This window comes from Pteropus alecto, unplaced genomic scaffold (assembly GCF_000325575.1).
Source record: "Pteropus alecto unplaced genomic scaffold, ASM32557v1 scaffold25, whole genome shotgun sequence".
NCBI lineage: Eukaryota > Metazoa > Chordata > Mammalia > Chiroptera > Pteropodidae > Pteropus > Pteropus alecto.
The window spans coordinates 10,239,249-10,248,131 of record NW_006441955.1 but is presented as its reverse complement, the minus strand read 5'-3'; the positions used below and the strand labels follow the sequence as shown (position 1 = coordinate 10,248,131).

The following is an 8,883-nucleotide window of genomic DNA, read 5'->3' as shown; positions in this document are numbered from 1 at the left end:
AGAAAGAAAGAAAGAAAGAAAGAAAGAAAGAAAGAAAGAAAGAAAGAAAGAAAGAAAGAAAGAAAGAAAGAAAGAAAGAAAGAAAGAAAAGAAAAAGAAAAAGAATGGGAGAAAACAGTTTAATACATGAATACTCTTCCTCATTTGCTGCCCATTATCTGATAGGCACTCTGTCTGAGTGGACAATTTTCTTGGGCACCCCATGGTTTATGTGTGTTCTTGTGTCTGTGCATATGTTCTTAGAATAATTCGCAACATGCCATAATGTGAAGAGACCTATGGAAGAAGGGAGGCAACAAGAAAGAATACTTGAATTGATCTCTCCATAGGCAAGTAATTGCAGTTTTCTGGTTATTTGAGGCAGTTTACTGTGGGAAGAACTTCATCTTTGGGGTAAAAAACCTCATACATACTGATCACCATCTTGAACTCCTTTGATAAGAGCAGAATGTTTCAGATGAAGTTTTAGAAGACTTAAAAGCAGTTCTGTTTTTAAACACACCTCATATTAAACTTTCTCTACTGTGGGAGGCAGGCCAAGTAGTGGTTTTTGAAGCTTTTAAAGGCTCACTGGCCCTTCAAAAAAATGGGTGTTGTGGACATATGGTTTTAGAAGCTTTTTGAAAAGCCTCTGGGCTTGTTTTTAGAGCAAATCTTAACCTCGTAAAACATCTTAAAGGAGCCACGGAGGACCCTATCACTTGAGCCCCCTTAGAGCCCCAGGCAGCTCCTCCCAGAGATTTCCAAGCCTTTCCGAGAGCTTGATATCTGAGCCTGAGAGAACCTTCTTGAGAGGACGTGTCCTAGGATTCAGAAGATCTAAGACCCTGGCCATCAGCGAATCACCCAAGGAGGCAGAGTTTGCTTGCCAGTGAGTGGAGACCCTAGAATCACAGACTCACAGAAATTCAGAGACGGAAAAGTACCCAAAAAGTCATCCGGTCAACTCCAATTTGAAACATACTTATAAAGAAGTGGTTCTACCTCTGCTTGTACACCTCCAGCTACAAGAAGATCATTGGGCGTTCATTCATTCAGCACATTTGCAACTGAGTACACATTATGTGCTCAGCGCTGTGCAAAGGCAGGAAGGAGTACAACATTTTAAAGGATATGAAAGCAGTCCAGGTGTGTAACATAAAGGGAGAAGTCCTGTTTTAAGGCCGGGAAGTGCAGTGTATAGGGTATGCATCACTTTGCTGTCATGTTGAGGATTTTGATCTTTAACCTGAGAGGTATTAGAAGTCTCTGAATCATTTTTGGCTGAAGCTAGGTGACCTCACACCACAGCTGCAAGTTCTTTCTCATGTTGCTAACTGTGATGGTCTGAAAATATGTCCATAATGCTCCTCCTTTCAAAAGGTGAAGCCTAATTTCCCTCCCTTGAAGGTAGGTCAGTTTTATTCTAATAAATAAAATGTGGTGGAAGTGATTCTATGTGACTTCTGAGGCTCATTCTCTTCTAGGTCACTTCTGAGGCTAGAATAGCTTCCCTGGCACTCTCGTTCTTAGATTGCTTGTTTTGGGAGATGTCATCCACCATGCTGCGAGGACACTCAAGCAACCTATGGAGTGGCCCACATGGAGAGAAACTGAAGCCTCCTTCACACAACCAGCACCAAAATGCCAGCCATGACAATTAGAAGTGGATCTTCCAGCTCCAGTCAAACCGTAGAAAACTGTAGCCCCAGCTGATACTTTGACTGTAACCTCATGAGAAACTATGAGCCAGAACCGGCCAGCTAAGCTGTTCTTGAATTCTTGACCCACAGAAACTGTCAGATAATAAATGCTTACCTTTGTTTCAAATTATTTATTGACTTTGGGTAATTCGTTAAATAGCAATAGATGTCTAATTCAGTAAGGCATCTCTAAATATGGGAAGGAAAGCAGGGACTTTGGGGTCAGAGAGACTTGTATCTGTAATCTCCAACTTCCTGGTTGTTGGACTAAAGTCTTGTTACTTTACCTCCTGGAGCTCCCATTTTCTATCTGTAACACAAAATGATACCTGCAGAACTCCCCAAGATATAATACTGCATAGTCATTCTAAGTTTCCTTGCTTTCTCTCACTTCGTATTCAATTGAGACATGCCATTCTCAAAGCAGAGAAGATTTTTTTAAAGGTCGTATTATCAATTGACACTGCTGAGTGTAGTATCTTGAGTCCCCCTACAAAGAGAGGGTTTGAGAACTCTGTCTAAGGCTTCCTTATACCACTAAAGCACTACAGATTTTCGAGTCTATTCCCCACTTGAGTTAATGAGTTTTATGAGTCCATCTCCTGCCATTTAAACATAATTGACTTTTATTTATTTGAAATTTATCCCTCCATCATAGTTGCATGTCTTATTTTCTTCATTTGCAATGCAATAAGGAAATAGATTTATGATGCATATTCTTATAAAAGCAATTATTGAATCAGTCTTTACTATGTATCATATACATTGTGAAGATATTTTAGTTAATTCACAAAACACAACCCTGGGGAATCTATCATCTGTGCCACTTTACAGGTGAGGAAACAGATATAAAAGCCAATGATGTTATTTTACCATCTAATATTATGTGACCTTGGCTAGTTATTAAACTTCTCTTATATCTTAGTTTCCTCATCTTCAAAATGGGGATAAAAAGAGAACCTATACAAAATAAGGTTGTATACAAAATACAAAAAACCTATACAAAATAAGGTTGATGTGAAGATTAGAGTTAATATATATAAAGTACTTAGAACAGTGTCTAATATATTCTAATATATTTCTATTTAGCTTCTATCATTATTTTTCTTATTTTTTAACCAATGGTTCAAAAATCCAGAGCAAAACTTGTCTCTAAACTATTTTTCTCCATCCATGATATCTCTCTCCTGTAATAATAGTTCTTGCTATTTTTACAGCATTTTTTACATCCATTTGATTCTTTCAGCAATTCAATGACTCAGCATCACTATCTTTATTTTTCAGCTGAACAAACTAAGGCTCAGAATGGTAAATGTGAATTTTTCAAAGTACATTTGGTTGCAAGCAACAGAAACAAACTAAGCTAGCTTAAGCTAAAGAGATAAATTCATCATAAGATGCAGAGGTAATTTAGAGAATCCAAGCTTATGAATGAGCCACAGGGAAGAGCCCCAAGAATGACAAAAACTGGGATGAGGAAAGCTGCAGGGAACTTGAGGAATGTTGCTTTCCCCTCTCTTCCCTTCTCTCTACTTGGCTGGTGGGCTGCTTCTGTCTTTTTTTTTTTTTTTCCTCTGAAGACTGGTTATCTTAGCTGCTCAGTACAAACAGTTGGAGGAATGGCAGCCTCCCAGAGCTTCCAAGTTCACAAGTTACCACGCCAATCATAGGAGAGATCGACCTTCTGCCTTTCTCTGTTTGGACTCCACGCCATCACAGATGGGACCCTGGTTAGACCAGCTTGGGTCAGGGGCCTTCTCCTGGTCTGGTCAAACATGGCCAAGGAGTGGGGTCACAATGTACAAACATTGCTGCTGGGCCCTCATTCCTGTAGATTCCTGTACAAAGGTCATGAGTAAGTGAAAAACACTCCAGAGGAAGCCTAGAACATGAAGTGAATTTCCTGTCATTTTACATATTAGATCGATCTTCCAGATTTTCTATTCCCATGAGGCCAACACTTTTCCTACAAAGCTTCTGATACTTCCCTTCAGGAGACCAGCACCTCCTGGAACTCAGGTTGGAGAAGATCTGGGCACTTCTCTAACTGTGGTCTTTCTGCAGATGGAGTCAGCCTGACACACAAGTGGTATTGTGAGTTCTATTATTGGGACATAATTTTTCACTCTTCCTCCTGGCAAGAGAATTCTACATTTCCAACCTTTGCCCTTTGACTAACAGCGTTTTTCTGGAGAAGGAGTGTACTCCCAAAGATTACTAATACCAGACTTGGGCATATGAATTGTTTTAATTGATGGAAATGATTTAGACCAAGACGAATCAGAAACATTAAAAACCATTGCAAATTTCTTTTCTTTCCTCTGCCATAAGAATGGCATGTCCCTTCAGCTTGGATCATGGAATGAAGAAGACACGCATTCCTGAATGAAGGAGCCACAGCCATCCTGCAGTCACCTACAACAGTGACTCAAGAGAGAAATGAACCTTTGAAAAATGACTCATCTAAGACCTCCTGAGAGTAGGTTTTTAAGACGTGATGAGGAGGAGGAGGAGAGGGAGCAGTTACTAGGTGATTCCCAGATTTATTTCTTTGTAACCAGGTAGATGGCTATCCCTTTCACTAAGAGTAGAACCTTGCAGAAGACGGTTTGTAGAGAATGGTGTTGAGTTCCCTTTTGACCATGCTGAGCTGAGGTGCATGGGAGAGAAATTCAGTAGACAGTAATATAAACTAGCTTGAATTAGGAAGGAGATCTGGACAGGAGTTACAGGTTTGTGTTCATCTACCCACAGAGGTATTTAAAGCCATGAGAGCCAATGAAATACCAGAGAGAACAGAAGCATAAGAAAGGGAAGGAAATGAAGGTATGCTCCATTGCATATACCACATGTAGTTTATCCATTTATCTATCAATGGCCAGTTGGGTTGTTTCCACCTCTCGGCATTGCAATAGTGCTGCTATGAAGTGTGAGGATTGTCTTCTGGAGAGCTGTAGGGCAGAAGAATCCTGAGAGCATGATATGGAGACAACAGAGAGGATGCCATTACTGTTCTGAATGAGAAAATGAGGACGGTTTTGCTCCTGAGAGGTATACAGAGAGAGAAGAGAGGAGAGATGGGAAGAGATAAGGACATAGATGGGGAGGAGTAGGGAACACCTGGGCTGTGGGGTCAGGGAAGATTTGTTTGATCAAAGAACAGAGATGTCTAGTGTTCGGAATAAAGTGATTACAGTGCTTGTTTGGCTCCATCCCCTCCACTCAGTACGTTTTGGGAAAATCTCCTAATACACACAAATGTTCTGTGTCAGTTGCTTTTTGGTAGAAACTGAGGAAGAAATTACATTTCCTCACTGATTTGATGTGGAAAAACAGAGAGAGCAAGCAAAGAAAGGCAAAAGAAGTTATAAACTATTCTATGCAGGGGAAGCAGTCGTTCCAGAGTCATCTGAGAGAGTGAGCTCTCTGGAAATGCACAGACAATTTGGGGAGGGATCTGGACTTCCACAGAATGTGCACTAGGGATTTAGACTCTCATGGAACATAGCTAAGATGCCTGAGGCAATTCTCTCTGGAGTGGTGCTTCTTAATTTTCGTGTGCCTAAGACCCACCTGAGGGTCTTGATGAAATGCAGATTTTGATTCAGGCGATCTGAAGTGGGGTCTGAGATTCTGCATTTCAGACAAGCTCAAGCTCATGGGTCATAGTGCTGCCATGGTGTGTGGACCACACTGAGTTGTAGGGCTTCAGCTCTCAAAGGGAAGAAAAGTTCCTGATGGCATCAGCACCTCTCTGTGCCTCTGTCTCTCTCTTATACACACACATCATCATCATCATCATCTCCCAGTGTTCCTGAGAAAACAGGGGTGTCCTGTCCTCTCAGGGTGAGGTCGTGATAGGGAAAGCCATCAAGGGGCCACTGTTCCCTTTTTAACCCTTTACCTCTGTCCCTGTTCTGTCTTTGCCCAGGAGCTGAGGAGGTCACACCAGGGGAAGCTCAGTGGTTCATTCTGCATGCTTTGGCCCTGGATATTAGAACAACAGTCTGCATGGGGGAAACCAAAGACTTTCTCCAAGGTTGGCCTTAGAAATCCCTCTCTCTGAAAGATGGATAGAGGTGGAGAAAAATGTTTAAATGATATTTTTCTTGAGAAAGGTCGCTCTGGGGAGCCAAGAATTAATTGAGTGCTTGATTGTGAGAGGGCTGTGTGGTAACTCCCTTGTTTTCCACAGATGTTGAAAGAGTATGAGCCAGAGTTTAGGAAAAATGTTTTCCTGCATATCCACCCCTGCCCCAGGGGCTGTGATGGAGTTGGCAAACGCCATTCAGGTCAAGTCTGACTCTGGCAACCTCACAGGAACATGAGAATTCACAAAATCTGAAGGGGAAATGGTGGTGGGAGAGCAATGAACAGGAAGAGAGGAAGAAGAAGGGAATCTCACTGCAACGGGGAGCCCTGTCCCGGGAGCGTCCACTATTCTGTTGCCCTCAGAGATGAATGAAACCCCCTGCCGCTCTGTGGGCAGCTTCTTCTTTTGCTGGGGTAGGAGGCGGGGAGGGCAGGGAGGCGAGCCCTGTAGCATTCATTGTGGAAAGACTGTCCTTATTTTGAGCTGAGATCTGCCTTTCTTGGTCCACACTAAGAACTTTGGTGCTGATGCTACCCTACAAAGTCACAGGCAGTGTAATACCACACCTCTGCCTGCAGTGCATCTCAGAATTAACAAAGCTCATCTTCTTTGCATCCATCTGCCTGTCTGGTCCTCAGAGCTACCTGGAAGAAGGCGGGGGAGGGGCAGCAATTATTCTTCCAGGGTTTCAGATAAGCAGGTAAGAGTTTTGAGATGCTGCTCTAGCTTGTGGTAGAGGTTGAGAGCACAGGCTCCAGAGTCTGCTCCCTGGGTTCACAGCCACTCATTGGCTCTGTGTCTTTGGACAAGCTCTTTGAGCCTTCTAAGCCTGGGTTTCCTCTTCAGTAAAATGACATAGTTATATTATTTACTGGGAGAGGTTGTGGTAGGACTAAATAAAAGTAACCGTTGGCGATGGGAACTTCCCTTCTGCTATTGAGGAGGGATTGGAGAAAAAGGTGGAGGTTAAATGACTTGCCCAAGGCCACAAAATGGTGGCAACAGATCTAGAACTCAGATATTCTAATAGTCTTCCCATTACACTGAATATCTTGCATTCCCAGGCTCATCAGAAACTGAAACTCTCCAGTGATCCTCACATTGGCAGGGCCAGGTCCGGCATTGAGCTGCACACAGTAGGTGGTCACCACCACTGTGATGTGGTCAGGGAGTGCCCTCCCTCCCCCTAGCTCCCTGAAGCTTAAAATTACTGCCTTAACAATTCCCACCTTGGAGTCAGGCACTGCCTTTTCCCCTTAAGCATCTTTTCAAATGCAAACACCCTAGTGCTGTGGGAAGAATAGAAGGGAACTCACCTGGGCTGAGAGTCCCTCATGGTCCTATCCCTCCACAGATGCCAGCTCCTCGCTCACTCCAAACAACTGTGCTGATCAGTGTTAAACAAAAAATTTTAACTTCCACAGCTGAAAGTCTTTTTTAAAAGAAAGAATTTATTGGGCCATTGCTAGCAAGAAAGACCAGTCCTAGGGCCTAAAGTCTGAACCATTAGCAGCATGGCTAGGGGGAAAGACAGTATGTCCACAGTCCTGAAGTTTTGAGTACTTTTTATAGATCAAGTGGCGGTGGTGGAGTGCGATATAAGCCTTCCTGAAAGAATTGACGTTAGCTACAGGCAATAGGGGTGGGGGAAGCTGAAGCAGGGCAGTTCTGGGTCTTAGATGCAGAGTCCAAAAAGAAGCATTTGCTCCCTTGGATAGGTTGTGGGCAAGTCTGGAAAGTTTCTGTGTAAATAAGAAGTGGAGTCTTCTGGGATGTGGCACCTCGCTATTCTCCCTTTTGTATAACTGAGGAAGTAGCCCCATGGAAGTTAATCTGAAATTCCAATACGCATACATGAATATGAGCAGTCTTTTGTCGGCTGGTCCACAGCTATTAACAAGCTAAATGCTCTCTCACTCTCTCGTGCTATAACTTAACTTAGAGCACTCAGAATCCTTTTTTTTTTTTTGGTCACAGAGAACTCTGATTTCAGTATCTGCTCTCATACGTCTAGGGTCAAGTCCCCAGCCTGATGCTACCTGTATCTCATAAGGAGAAGGGAAGATGAACAGTACTGGAGGGCTTGCCCTGCACAGGTCAGCTTATAGCTTGTTTTGCCCTCCTTTGCTGGCTTTCTGTGTCTGTTCTACAGAAATCCAGACCAAAAAAAAAAAAAACTTAATCTTTTCCTCAGTTTCCACCTAAATATATATGTTATCTCATCTGATCCTCCCAGCAACACTACGAGATGGGTGCTACTGCCCTCAGTTTTATAGCTGATGAAACCAGAGAAGTTAAGTAACTTGCTGAGAGAATATATATCTATTAGGTAGAGATTCAGCTAGTGCTTTTCCCATACACCACGCTGCCTCCAAGCTTGCATGCAGCGTCTAACACCCTAGGGGGCTGTACTCAGATTCTTTTAGGATGTCACAACAGCAGACGCTTGGGGTTGGGCAAACCATAGGTCCAGCCTCTCTAGAAACAAGCTTAATTTACCAGGGTGGGGAGGACACTGGGGAGGAAAGGGAGGTGATAATGGGGTGCTGGTATCCAATGAAGCAAACGGAGTGGGTTTTCACAGTTTGTGATGGGAATGAGCAAATGGTCTAGGCAGGCTATTAGTTCAGGCATTCCAGCTGTCTTCCAGAGGGTAAGTCAGGGCTATCGTGGATCTATGGAATCCAGCCATGTGAGTATCCAGGCAAGCTAGAAAATCCACAGCGTATGGTCAGGAGTAGGCAGGAGTGTCCCATTAAGGTCAAATGCTCTGGGGTTACAGATAGAATTAGGCCCCCGAGAAATAACTAGAGAGGTGGAAGGAATATCATGATGGTTAGGAGGGAAGATTTCTGAGGTCACGCTGCCTGGGTTCTCACCCTAGCTCTTCCATTTGCTAGCTGTGTGACTTTGGCAAGTTACTTAACTCCTCTGTGTCTCACGTTTCTCATCCAGGATACTAATCAAATCTAACTCGTACATTTGTTGTAAAGATTAAATAAATGAGAAAGATAAAAACAGTCCCTGACAACTGTGAATTGGCCTATGACTAGAAGAAAGATCTTGGTGTTGTTAGGTGCTCCTGGCACTTGTAGCTAGGTTGTGGTG

At 43.1% G+C, this 8,883-nt stretch overlaps 1 long non-coding RNA gene across 1 annotated transcript in view; it reads left to right on the top strand.

The window, feature by feature from the left end:
• Positions 1–1,812, top strand: part of LOC112485787 — a 22,795-nt gene extending 20,983 nt beyond the window's left edge. Inside the window, exon 3 of the long non-coding RNA XR_003048571.1 lies at positions 1,467–1,812. This is a non-coding gene — a long non-coding RNA (uncharacterized LOC112485787). The remainder of the gene's footprint in view (positions 1–1,466) is intronic.
• Positions 1,813–8,883: the final 7,071 nt, after the last annotated feature.